Source organism: Chiloscyllium plagiosum, chromosome 27 (assembly GCF_004010195.1).
Source record: "Chiloscyllium plagiosum isolate BGI_BamShark_2017 chromosome 27, ASM401019v2, whole genome shotgun sequence".
In the NCBI taxonomy this organism is placed as follows: Eukaryota; Metazoa; Chordata; class Chondrichthyes; order Orectolobiformes; family Hemiscylliidae; genus Chiloscyllium; species Chiloscyllium plagiosum.
This window is the reverse complement of record NC_057736.1, coordinates 21699110-21714295: the sequence shown is the minus strand read 5'-3', so window position 1 is coordinate 21714295 and position 15186 is coordinate 21699110.

Sequence of the window (15186 nt, the reverse complement as noted above, 5' to 3'; positions counted from 1 at the left end):
ACAGCTACCTCGATTCCACCTCCCACCCTACCTCCTGTAAAAATGCCATCCCATATTCACAATTCCTTCGCCTCCGCCACATCTGCTCCCAGGAGGACCAATTCCACTACCGAACTACCCAAATGGCCTCCTTCTTCAAAGACCGCAATTTGCCTTCCGACATGGTCGACGATGCCCTCCACTGAATCTCCTCCACTTCCTGCACCTCTGCACTTGAACCTCGTCCATCCAATCACCACCAGGACAGAACCCCATGGGTCCTCACCTTCCACCCCACCAATCTCCGGATACATCGTATCATCCTCCGTCATTTCCGCCACCTCCAAACAGACCCCCACTACCAGGGATATATTTCCCTCCCCACCCCAATCAGCATTCCAGAGAGACTACTCCCTCCGCGACTCCCTCGTCAGGTCCACACCCCCCCACCAAACCAACCTCCACTCCCGGCACCTTCCCCTGCAACCGCAAGAAGTGCAAAACTTGCGCCCCCACCTCCCCCCTCACCTCCCTCCAATGCCCCAATGGATCCTTCCATATCCGTCGCAAATTCACCTGCACCTCCACACACATCATTTACTGTATCCACTGCATACGATGTGGTCTCCTCTACATTGGGGAGACAGGCCGCCTACTTGCGGATCGTTTCAGGGAACACCTCTGGGACACCCGCACCAACCAACCCAACCGCCCCGTGGCTGAACATTTTCACTCCCCCTCATGCAGGTCCTTGGCCTCCTCCATCACCAAACCCTAACCACACGATGCCTGGAGGAAGAGCACCTCACCTTCCGCCTAGGAACCCTCCAACCACACGGGATGAATGTAGATTTCTCCGGCTTCCTCATTTCCCCTCCCCCTCTTGACCTGCAATCTTCCTCCCGACCTCTCCGCCCCCATCCCCTTTCCGGCCTATCACCCTCACCCTCACCTCCTTCTACCTATTGTATTCCCAGCGCCCCATCCACCAAATTCCCTTCCCCCTACCTTTTATCTCAGCCTGCTTGGCATACCAGCCTCATTCCTGAAGAAGGGCTTATGCCCGAAACATCGATTCTCCTGCTCCTCGCCTGGCCTGCTATGTTTTTCCAGCACCGCATTTTTCACCTCTGGTCTCCAGCATCTGCAGTCCTCACTTTCTCCACCATTTAACCATAGCCAATTTTAATAACAAAAATATGTGATTCACTAATGTCTTTTAGGGTACAGGGTCTGCTTTCCTTACCTGGTCTAGCTTACATGTGACTCCAAACCCACAGCAATGTGGTTGACTATTGTCACCTGAAATAGCCTAGCAAGCCACTCAGTCGTATCAAACTGCTGAAAAGTCTAATGAAAGGCACAAAAATGACAAATCAACCAGAAACGATAACAGCAAACACAGCCCTGTTTACATAGAACATAGAACATAGAACAATACAGCACAGAACAGGCCCTTCGGCCCACGATGTTGTGCCGAACATTTGTCCTAGCTTAAGCACCTATCCAAGTACCTATCCAATTGCCGTTTAAAGGTCACCAATGATTCTGACTCTGCCACTCCCACAGGCCCCCACCACTCTCTGGGTAAAGAACCTACCCCTGATATCCCCCCATACCTTCCACCCTTCACCTTAAATTTATGTCCTCTTGTAACACTCTGTTGTACCCGGGGAAAAAGTCTCTGACTGTCGACTCTGTCTACCCTGCAAAGTCCTCCCTACCTGGGGACTTGTATCAAAATTTGTAGAACTGTTCCACAAACTATCAAGCCACAGCCTGATTATACCTTACAATCAATATCCAAGTATCACAATCACCATCCTTGGGTATGTCCTGTTGCATTGGTAGGACAGACCTGGCATATTGGGATCCTGTCAGGATGGAGTTGCCTTGGGAGTCCTCAACATTGACTCTGTACTCCACGAGTCCTCATGGCATTAAGTCCAACATGGATAAGGGAACTTCCTGCTGATTACCGCGGACGGTTCTCCCTTGACTGATGAATCAGTACCCCTACAGAGTGGACAACACTAGGAAGAAACACTGGAGGTGGAAAACGCACAGAATGTACTCTGGATGGGGGATTTCAATATCCATCATTAAAAATGGCTCGATGATACCAATTCTAAAGGACATAATAAATACATTTACTTGACCTTGTCCGCACCAACCAACCTGTCAGAAATGCATCTGTTCTTGATAGTGTCAATAAGAGTGACCATTTCTAGTTCCTTGTGAAGACAAAGTCCTGTCTTCATGGTTAGGATAGCCTCCATCGTGTTGTGTGGAACTGTCACCATGCTAAATTTGATAGATGTCGTACACATCTGGTCATTGAAAACTAGCATCTATGAGCTACTGTGTCCCATCAGTGGCAGCAAAGTTGTATTCAATCACAACCTGTAACCTCATGGCCCAGCATGTGCCCGCTCAAATATTACTGATGGAGCCAGGAGATCAGCTCTGTTTGGTTCAATGAAGAGTGCAAGAGGGGGTTCCAGGAGTAGCGCCAAATGTACCAAAAATTAGGTGTTAACCTGATCAAACTGCAACACAGGATACTTGTATATCAAACACAAGAAGGAAGAGGCAATACACAGGGCTAAGCAATCCCACACCAATGGATCAGATTTAAGGTTAACAGTAGACAATTAAACAACTAACAGGAGAAGAAATTGTCACAAATGTCCCAGTCCTCAATTGTGGGGAGCCCAACACAATAGTGTAAAAGGCAAGGCTGAAGTATTTGTATCCATCTTCAGGCAGAAGTGCCAAGTGGGTGATCCATCTCAGCCTCCTCCAGTGGTTCCAAGCATCACAATCTTTAACCAATTATATTCACTCCATGTGATGACAAGAAATGGCTGAAGCGATTGGTTACTGCAAAGATTATGGGCCCTGACAACAGTCTGACAATAGTATTGAAGGGCTATGCTCAGAAGTAGGGACTGTACTATCCTCTGCACTGCTATGACACTGGCTACTACCCAATAATGTGGACAATTGGCCATGTCTGTCCTGCACGCTTGTCAGTCACATCAGTCTATTTTCTATCAACAGCTGTGGAAAGGCTGCCAACATCATCAAAGACTTGTTGCATCCCAGTATTGATTTCCACAACTTCTTCCATCAGGCAGAAGATACAGAAGTCTGAACACATGTACCAGTAAGTTCAGGAACAGCTTCTTCCTGACCAGTATTAGATTATTGAATGGACTCTCTAGCTTCAAATAATGCTGATCTTGCTAACGTTGATCTCTCTTGTACACCCTGTGCAATGTTACTTGTATGCCCTCTATCTAAATCTTTGTTCTGTACATCCTTGTGTACTATGTTTCACTGTACTTCAGTACAGGTGATAATAAATCAATCAATCAATCAAATGATGGAAGTTGTCCTTGACAGTTCTATTAAGAATCACTTGCAAAGGAATAAAGAGTATTTGACCAATTATGATGCATTATGGAGCCCTAGAATAACTGGAGTCATGGGAATCAATATAGGTCAATCATCTCAGCCCCAGGACATCTCTGCAATTAGTCCTTAATGTAGTATTCCAGACCCAATTATCTGCTATTTTATCAATAACCTTCCAAACATCATAAGGTCATAATTGGAGATGCTTACTGATGATTGCACAATGTTCAGCACCATTTACAACTCCTCATATAACAAAGCAATCTATAAATATATGCATCAAGATGTAGGTAATATTGAGGCCTGGGCTGATAGCTGATGAGTAACATGTATGCATACAAATGGTAGGCAATGGCCATCTTCAACAAGACAGGGCAATGAAACTGGATTTTCCAATATCAACATTTTGGGGGTTTTCATTGACCAAAAACGGAACTGATCTAACTAGATAAACACGGTGTCTACAAACATTCATCAGAGGCTAAGGATTCTGCAGCAAGTAATTCACATCTTCTGTCCCCAGTACTTGATCACCATCTACAAAGCCCAAATCAGCAGTAAGATGGAATGCCTTCAGCTTTTTTGGAGGTTTGCAGCTTGAACAACATGCAAGAAGCTCAACTTCATTTTGGCCAAAAGTGACAACACTGCTGCTTTAACAAGGTTAGGCTGTCCTTGCTTTTTTTCAGACGGGTTGTAAACACATAAGTTCTGATGTCTGGTTTATATGGACTTTAAGGCCAATTTGATTATAGCCAACAGATACTGCCTCAAAAAAAAGACTTTCAAGTTAAGAAAAGAATATTTGTACAATGAAAGGGGAATGGCCAGTTCTCCCAGCTCAGCTTTACTCTGGTTTGGTTTGGTTTTAACAGATAGAAGTTCTTTTGAGGCTGCTGGTCAAAAAAACCATGCTGATCCCTTCTCTCTCTGACATCTCTTCTGCAAAAACCTGTGTTTGATTTTACCTTTTTGCTAAAAGGAGATGGTAATGTTGCAAATATTTGGAACAGCATCATTCAGTTGCTATGGAGTCAATTGGATTTTTAAATAGTCATATTATTCTAAATTTGGTTTTCTTTTGTTCATGTGTAAATAAATACTGTTTTATTTATAGGTTAGGCCAGCTGGATCACTCGTGGAATATCCACTCACACCTGCTTTAACCAATTCAAAAAGTTAGAGTCTGGGCTACCTTCTTGAAATTTTTTTTTAAATTTCATTTTTGGTCCATAACATAAAGCAACTGCTTAATTGCCATCCCATCAGCCACCGACAACATCCATTGTCTTCACCAACATGTGCAGCAGCAGCAGCAATATGTGCCATTAATAACATGTACCACAGCAAATCAGGAAGGGTCCTTCAATAGCATCTCCCAAAACCATGATCTCTACCACCCAGAATAACAAGAGCATCCTGGATGGATGGGAACATCTGCTTGTTCTTCTCCAAGCCAAACACAATCCTGACTCAGAACTATAGTCATTATTTCAACACTGTCATTGCATCAGGATCCTGAAACTCCTTTCCTAACAGCACTCTAGGTATCCGTAGACCACAAGGTTTGACGTGGTTCAAGAAGGCAGCTCACCACCGGCTTCTCCAGGGAATTGGGGATGGACAATAAACACAATGTCCACATGCCATGAATGAACAAAACAAACTCAATGAGCTCAACAACTCATAATGTTGGATTAAGTCCTGTTATCAATCAGTCCAAAATCTATCTGTTACAGCTGTGACTGATGCATATGTCAACTCTAAATGGCACAAAGAGCATGTTTGTTCTCTGTCCTGACCAATTGTCACCAAAACGATGGAAGGACATGGTGCTGCCTAAAGTGTGAACAATGAAATTCAGGACCCAGGTCTGAATCACTCCAATCCTGCCTTGAGGGTGAATGACTGGAGTCAGAGGTAACAGCAGCAACTCTGAGTACAGCCTCACAACGTCAGTGGTGCACACATAGATTATTTCCTGTGGATTGTTGTAGTGGACTGATGACATCGGCCATGTCTGAGCATGCACAAGATTGACAAGGATTATCCAGCATGCATGAAGAGTGTAGCACAGTGATGAAGGGGAGACATTCTCCAAGGATCTCACTTAATGCTCTGGGGTCCTTAGTACAAGAGGTAGTGACGAACAGAGATGTCCTTTATCTACAGAAGCCTTTGTACAGACATGACAATTCAGTGAGCTCAGATAGTCATTTTGTCAATGTCAGGAACCTCATCCTCAGCAGCTGAATGCAAAGGTAAAAGGTACTCAATAGTTGCTCGCAAATGGTCAAAGAAACAAACTTCAAATGCCATTGCCTGCCATCGGAACCACAGGCATGGGGTTATTTTGGCATTTTGGATAGTTACTCCGAACATGAGCTGACATCTGCAAAAGAGATGGTGTTGCACCTCTGCTATCCACTCAATGTCACCAGCAAAGGACACAGCCAATGTTCAGATCAGGACTCATCCTGTCAATGAGGTGTCTCCATGTTTGTAGCAGGGGTGGGAATACTTTCATGAAACCAGGTCAGCCCATTCTGTTAGGAATCTGCTGTGGGCTACAAAGAGTATGGCTTGGTTAGGGTAGAGCACTCATGCCTTTCTAACTAGTATATTCCAATTCACAACCCTGTTCTTACCTGAAAACAGGATGAACATTGACCCTAATATTGTGCCAAGGCGAAAGTGAAGACTGCAGATGCTGGAGATTAGAGTCAAGATTAAAGTGGTGCTGGATAAGCACAGCAAGTCAGGCAGCATCTGAGAAGCAGGAAAATCGATGTTTCGGACAGGAGCCCTGATGAAGGGCTTTTGCCCGAAACGTCGATTTCCCTACTCCTCAGATGCTGTCTGACCTGCTGTACTTTTCCAGCACCACTCTAATCTTGACCCTAACATTGTGCTAGTCATGGCTGGTGTGGATAATAGTGCATATTTGCATGTACACCTAATTATTAACTTCTGGCTGAAATATCATTTTTATCATCTGTCTCCTGATTAAAGAGAGAAGATCATTTTATTAACACATTGTAGAATGTTTGGAATAATGGTCTCTGGACTTCAGTTATTTTCCTCATTATTTCCTGGAATGGTCTCAGATTGTGCTGCATTGATGTTCCATTAATCTTGTCTGACAATCTGGCCCAGAGCTCATTTCTTCCAGAATGACAATATACTGTCCTGGATTTCTGTCAAGTCTATATATTTCAATGTTGTAGTGCTCAACACTGAATGGTGTGAATTTATTGTATGTCCAGTCTTTAAGAAAATGTGCTTTATTTTATATAGTAAAGCATTATCCTTGCAATGTTAATGTATTGCAAACTTTAAAAATTATGCAAGGGAGTTAACTAGAATTTAATGATACTGCATCATGTTAAAATGATTTAGCTCATTTTATGTACTGCACATTGTCAATGCTGATTGTATAACACACATTCCCAATGGGAATTAAAGAAGGATTGTTACTTGCTGTGTCAATCTGCATTAATATGATACAGTGTAATTTAATTAGCCAAAAATGTCACAAAATAATACATTGCAAAAACATCAGTATACATGCCCTATTAAAATTATGCAAATTTCCATGTATTAATTTCCCCAGTCTTCAGATCACAGGAAAGAAACTCGGAAGTTTATTAAACAGAAAAGCATGAAACCTAATTTTCCTGATGACAGATTGAAAACATGTTTCATGTAGGGAGCATTGAATTTAATTCATGCAATACCTGACCTCCAACTAGACAATGCTCTCACAGAATACAAAGCTGTGAGAATGATTCATTCCTTTGTATTATCATAGCTCATTTTTAGAGCATCTGCAGAGAAAAAGAGTAAATAGGCAATATTTTGTCCTCGTCCTGAGCTGACTCTCAGTCATATGGTCAAATAAGAATTTTAAGAAATTATGCAATGGTACAGTTAGATAATGTTTGTTAATGATGCCAATTTATCCAGTTGAAAATATGAGAAAAGCTTAGATTTTTAGATATATTTTAACAACATCTGGAACCTTTACTAATAACTTAATTGGAAACAGAAATGGGATAACATAACTAAGTTTTGTAATTCATTTCTTCATTTAAATTGAGCTGCTCACCAAAAAAAAAGTGAAGTTGGTTATGAAAATAAGCAAAACCATCACCACATGGTGCTGTCATTTTATATTTCACTGGTGGACTTCAACTGTGGATGTAACTGGATTTCAAATCTTTGTATGTCAGGCAATTCCCTGCAAATATTCATACAATCTCAGCCACCTCCCTCATATTATTGACACATTAATAGAGATCTCTTCAGTTCATGCCTGAAGCATGATAAATAATACTCGACTTTAGCATGATTTAAAAGATAGCATCAGTAAATTCATCAGCTTTTATACAGCCTGCTCCATCCCTACCACTAAAGTTGATGGACAGACAAAATAGCTGGGAGGTATAACAAGAGATGGACTCACCAGCAGTTTTCTTGTGCCAATTTTGAAGCTGGATTTTAACCTCAATATTATCAGTTCTAAATGCAAACTAACATTGAAGAGAACATGTATACCTCTATATTCAGGTGTTACAATACTTGAGGGGAAATGCAGGAGTGGGAGTGTTTCATAACTCTGCTCCTTCACTAATGTGTACATGCAAATGAAATGAATGATGTAAGCCATCTGAATCCCATCACTGTCATCCTATTAGATATAATCTCCATTGTTATAAGATTAGCAAGGCTGCAATTGCCAGAAACAGAACTGAATGATGGATGATCCATTTGAAAATACTCATTGCCTGGAACAAATGTTCATAGGTTTTCAGAACCTGCATGTTTGAGACTTGGGAGAGCAACTAGGCTTCACTTCCAATGGGCAGAATAGTGAAGGGACTTTGGTTTCCCATAGAGTGGGGGAATCCAAAACTAGAGGGCGTAGGTTTAAGGTGAGAGGGGAAAGATTTAAAAAGGACCTAAGAGGCATCTATTTCACGCAGACAGTGGCATGTGATTGGAATGAGCTGCCAGAGAAAGTGGTGAGGTTGGAACAATGACAACATTACAAGGCATCTGGATGGGTAAATGCTGGCAAATGGAACTAGATTTATCTAGGATATCTGATTGGCATGGACAAGTTGGACAGAAGGGTCTGTTTCTGTGCTGTACATCGTTATGATACTATATTTTCAGCCTGCTTCTTGCAGTACAAAATACCTTTGAGTCACATGTGTTGACTACATGGGTCTCTCTGATGGAGGGAGAGGAGCATTAAAGACAACAAAGAAACCTAAAGCTAGGGATGAGACCAATATGCTTTTTCCCATATGTTTGATCTGTAGATCTCAGAAAAGTTTGTAAAGGACTGGGTGAGAGCAGAACTTAGTCATGGCAATTAGTTGTGATTTTTCAGGTATTGTTCAATTAGCCCTGAGGTGAGAGAGGCAATATCTCAATCAGGAGTTAAATGAACGACCATGTGCCTAAAGCTTTACAATCCTGGACATTCATTAAATATGATGTTGAAGTGAACAATATTCAGCATTAGGTGGCAGTCATTCCCTGGTTGGTGATACTGGAATGGAAACAGTATCATGGATGGTTAAGACATCTTAATAATGCATATAAATTAGTTTAATAGTTAAAAAGTATGTAAGAAAATAACAATGTACCAAAGTCTTTCTCCACTGTGGGAATGGAAGTTTCTTCTTAAATGTTGAACTAAAACCCTTATTTTCACTATTGCAACTGAGAGGTTTCAATAGAGTCATAGAGTCATAGAGATGTACAGCACAGAAACAGACTCTTTGGTCCAACTTGTCCATGCTGACAAGATATCCCAACCCAATCTAGTCCCACCTGCCAGCACCCGGCCCATATCCCTCCAAACTCTTCCTATTCATATACGCATCCAGATACCTTTTAAATGTTGCAATTGTACAAGCCTCCACCACTTCCTCTGGCAGCTCATTCCATACGCATACCACCCTCTGCGTAAAAAAGTTGCCCCTTAGGTCTCTTTTATATCTTTCCCCTCTCACCCGAAACCTATGCCCTCTAGTTCTGGACTCCACCACCCCAGGGAAAAGACTTTGTCTATTTACCCTATCCATGCCCCTTATGATTTTATAAACCTCTATGAGGTCACCCCTCAACCTCCGACACTGCAGGGAAAACAGCCCTAGTCTATTCAACCTCTCCCTATAGCTCAAATTCTCCAACCCTGGCAACATCCTTGTAAATCTTTTCTGAACCTTTTCAAGTTTCACAACATCTTTCCAATAGGAAGGAGACCAGAATTTCATGCAATATTCCGACAATGACCTAACCAATGTCCTGTACAGCTGCAACATGACCTCCCAACTCCTGTACTCAATACTCTGATCAATAACGAAAAGCATATCAAATGCCTTCTTCACTATCCTATCTACCTGTGATTCTACTTTCAAGGAGCTATGAACCTGCACTGCAAGGTCTCTTTGTTCAGCAACACTCCCTAGGACCTTACCATTAAGTGTATAAGTCCTGCTAAGATTTGCTTTCCCAAAATGCAGCATCTCGCATTTATCTGAATTAAACTCCATCTGCCACTTCTCAGCCCATTGGCCCATCTGGTCAAGATCCTGTTGTAATCTGAGGTAACCCTCTTTGCTGTCCACTGCACCTCCAATTTTGGTGTCATCTGCAAACTTACTAACCACACCTCTTATGCTCACATCCAAATCATTTAGATAAATGCTGAAAAGTAGTGGACCCAGCACTGATCCCTGTGGCACTCCACTGGTCACAGGCCTACAGTCTGAAAAACAACCCTCCACCACCACCCTCTGTCTAGAAAGAAGATTGAACGTGTATCCTTCACAACATTGGAATATTCCCTCTAGAATTGAATGTAGTCATTTATTTAATGCAAGCAAGATGAGTAAAGTGCAGTAAAATGAGATTGGCCAAGTTGTCCTTACAGAGAGCTAGCATGGACTCAACAGGCCAAATGATCTCCTCCTGTGTTTATAACCATTTTGTGATGCTATTTTATAAGGTGTTACTAAAGACAAATGAACAGATAATTTGTATTCGGTGACACTGATTTATAAAACAATGTTGAGCAGGGAAATGCTCTTGTCCCTATACATAGTGCCTCTGGATCTTTTTTCATGCAGCTGAATAAATAGATAGGCTTTGAGTTAATATCTCATTCTCAAGACAGTGCAGCTTTAGTATTCCACTGAAGTTTGAACTAGATTACGCCTTAAATCTCTGATTGTGGTTTGAATCCCTGTCCCTCTGATTCAGAAATAAGGGAGCTATCTCTGACCCAAGTCTGACAACTGAAGCCCAGTGAAAGTGTTTGGAATTGCTGGGTGCAGGAGAAACATCGCATCAGCTTCAGCATGCCGGAGCATTGCAGCATCAGGTGCTCCAAGCTAGCCAAGCCCTCATTGACACCAAATTCTGATAAATATGAGCTGAGTGCATAGACTATACGTTAAGGCTAAATTTGCTGTTGTTTGAAAGGCAAGCAGCTCCTCTTTATTCCCAGAATTTAAGTACAACTATTTTTGATGAACATTTTTTCTTCACTTTTCCTATTCAATGTAAGTTTATGTTTTTAACCGTTTGAAGCTATTCCAACTTCTAATGCTCCAACACTGAACAATGACAAGACGTTGTACAGTGCTGGGCACAAGGGAAATAGCTGCATTCCCTTAGACAGGGTTCTCAAACAGTATGGTGCCAAGGATGTGTAACAGTATAACTTGATTCTTTAGCTGCAATTATGAAGTCAGTTTATCAGATGGACGATGATGGAAAATAACAATATATTTATAAATGTGAGATTCTATTTACAATGATATATCATCCATGCTATTCATGTGGTTCTATTTTATCTTTGCTCTGTGAAGAACGATTTGTGGTTGGCAGCTTCTGACCTGTTGCACAGCTGCACTTTACAAATAGGGCTGCAAGACAAATCCTGGCAGTGGTGAGTACATGATATTGCAAGTGTGGCACCACAAAGTGTACACAATGAGGAGTGCAGAGGAGAATTACATGAGATAATCCATTTGAGTTTAGGGAGTGGAATCCTCCGATCATCTCCCCAGTACTGACACTTAGTTAACTTTTGGTATTGACCAATGACATGGTCAAGTTGCTTGTAACCAGGATTTATATCTCACACTGTTGGACACTGCGAGCATTTCACATGCAGGGTTCTATGATTACAAGTGTCTTGAAGCTGTACCATGCAGATACTCTGAGTAATGTAATTGCCCCTTGAAGAGCTTCACATTCCCCACAAATACATCCTGCATGCTTGGACTGAAAGAAAATACTTCCCAATCCAGGTGTGATAGTGATTTGGTTGGGGATGAAAAGCAACATAGTTTGTGTGTGGCAAAGTGAGTTGCTAATCTGGGCTCTCCACACTCCTCTCTTCCTTCTAGTCCTTCTTGATCCCACCATTTATTAGCTCCCATACGTTCACACCCAATCCTTTCATTTATGTATTCATCTTCCAACTTTACCTCCTGAGCTTGGCTCTACAGTTTAGGCATAGCAACCATTGTGCTCCACTGTCACCCCAACAAATCCAGAGTGGTGACAACATTTGTCCTGTAATGGAGGCTTATTGTTTCCCACCTGCACATGTAATGTTATATGGCCTCGCTTCACAATTACTGTCCCATGTGCATCCCAACAGAACCCTGAGATGGAAGTTGCTTTGATGCATGTGTTAAGTACCAGCCCCTGTGTGCAAAGTGGTCCGGCAACATTACATTGTAAGATGCCATTGCTCTATAAACAGCAGTATTGAAGTGGTGAACTCTATTCCAAGATAGCGCACCATGAGGATGTGGTGAGGCTGGTGTGTGTTCAACGTCAACCTCTGTGGACAAGGTGATAGGTCGTTGTTGCCCATGGAGTGTGCCCTGAGATATTGAGATCCGTTTGCCAAGATGGAGCACTGAAAGTGGAAGTGTTGAGCTGGAGTCACGAGGAACCTGCTTTGATATTCAGGTCAGAAATTGTCACTGTCTAGTTTTGCTTCACTACATGGGAGAATAGGATATTGCTAACAAATGAGCCAAAATTCAACACTACTGAGACTTCAATGCTTACAAATAGGCTTCTCACTGCTCACTAGCAGGTTTCTCAGCTTACCATTCAAACCTTGGGTGGAATATCAGATTTTGTGTCACCATTGAGAATTTCATTTTTCGAATCTCACCACATTTCTATAACTGATCTTGCCATTGGAGTTTAAAACAATTAGAGGAGAACTTATTGAAGCATTTAAGATTCTTAAGGGGCATGACAGCCTTAATGTGAAAATGTTGTTTCTCTTGCAGGGAATGTCTGGAACACAAGGTCATATCTCAGAGTAGAGTATCCCATTTAAGACAGAGAATGCAAAGGTTAATTTTCTGTATGAATTTTTTTGTGGAGACCTGTAGAGGTTGGATCATTAAATATAATCAAGGCTGAGATAGACAGATCTCTTGAGGCAGCAGTGAAAATTAGCAGACTACCTTCTTGGCAGAAAGCCATCATTTGGTTGTAGTTGACCCTTCCTGGACTATACATGAAAGGGTTAAAACCCAACCGTATGCCGATGGGCTGATTTGCTAATAGTGATGAGTGTGCTGTGGAGGTCACAGCTTCAGGACAGCCATTAGACGGACTTGTTCTGCAGGGAAAGAAGGTCTCCCTCTCTCGCTCTAATTGCTGTTACTGTCAAACAGGAAACAGTACAAATGCCCTATATCTTGAAAGATATTTTAACTGAAGTTTAGCAGAATAATGCATATCTTCAGGTGTTGATATAAGAAATGTGAATGTTTCCTATTAAGATTTATGTTTAATTTCAGTGAACTCATTTTTCATAATATGTTAAAATAAGACAAAGAACTGCATGTCTCGAAGATCTGGAACAAAAGCAAATTGCTGGAGAAACTCGGCAGGTCTGGCACCCGCTGTGGAAAGAAAAGACAGTGAATGTTTCAAGTCCAGTGACCCTTCTTCAATACAGATTCACAATTTGTCTGTTTCAATTTGGTCTAGTTCACATATTGCATTTGGAAACTTATTTGGAGATTTTCACAGCATAATAAGGCTAAACACAAGTTGGAAATAAATCCCAATGTGATATTTTTTCTTACAGGCTGCAATACGAAATGATGGACTCATTTCACTCAATAGCTCCACCTGTAATCCACCTTTCTGAATGCTGAACTGGCATGGAGATCAAAAGCAGTTCTGCTGAATGGAGTGTACACTGATGTCCACTTTACAAAGTAATTCATATGAGATGAACTGATTTCTTGCCTTTCAAATGGATTACGTCCTTTTTCTCCCCATTACAAAATTATTCTCAGGGGTGAACATTGCGAGAATGAAATGGTTGCAATATATGTGAAACATGATATAAACTGCAGCAATAAAAATTCAGATAGTAAACCTTGGTAGCAATTTATGGCAGAGAAGAAAATCTTTGATAGGATTTATACCAAACTGGTCTCAATCTCAGCATTTGTTGAAGAATGAATTATACTGGGTATTGAGTGTTGCAACTAGTCATTTCAACACTGAGATGAGCACGAACATCTGTCATTCACAGAAATAGTCATTGATTTACATCTATCACTCAAGGAGGATCAGATAGGTAAATTTAAATTAGATTCAAATCTTCATTTCAACACCTGATACTCCTGCATCTTAAATCTCTCATTTCCTTCAGCGTGCTCTTTCATTGCATATGAAATTAGCTTTATTGTCACATGTGCTCACACGAGTACAGTGAAAAGTTTATAATTCACCACTTACAGCATCATCTTAGGCACAAAAGTACCTAGGCACAGATTCTGGAGTACAAATGCTTAGGGAAACAAGAAATAGAAAAAATAAAGAAATAAAAAGTCCAGATTCACAGTGTAATGAAAATAATTTTTTTTTAAAAAGAGCATTTAGTTGATTTTAAGACTCTGGGCTTGAGCACCCGAACAACCTTGTGGTTGTGAATCCCAGGCTAGAACCCAATATGCTGAAGAAAAGTCACATGGAATCACTGACCAATGCCGAAGCTGCCACAAGGAGATCAGACCACGGTTTGTGGTCTTCCTGTTGAAGTTAAATGGGGGGTGCATTCAGATATCGGACCCTCCCACTGCCTCAAATACACAAATATAGTTTAAGTAAGGAATCCCTTTGGTTTGTTTGTTAGATAGAGTCAAACTCCAATGTTTGCTTATTTTCTTCATGTGCTACTGTCCAGAGCTGAACTAAGTTTGTGACTATTTAAATATAGTATGTAAAGATATTTTTATGAGTAAAGTATATTTTTGAAATTAAAAAAATTAAAAAAAAAACTGGAGTCTGAACTCACAAAACATCAAAGAGGGACAAGTTACCTGGACACTGTTTCAGGAGACAGTCATACCCATTAGATTAACTACCTCAAATTCTGTCAGTTAACTGGGGCAGCAGGGTGTGACTATGAGCGAAGCAGATAGAAAGATCCTGGAGTTCCTGAAGGAAACTCAGCACTTGAGCTTGGCTAACAGATTTGGGATTCTTGCCTTCTGTGTGGAGGGGCGCAACATGTACCGGGAAATAGAGAAGGCATGTCAGAAAGGCAAGGTCACGGTGATCATGGGAGACTTCAATATGCAGGTGGACTGGGTAAACAATGTTGCCAGTGGATCCAAAGAAAGGGAATTCATGGAATGCTTACAGGATGGATTTTTAGAACAGCTTGTCATGGAGCCCACAAGGGAGCAGGCTATTCTGGACCGAGTGCTA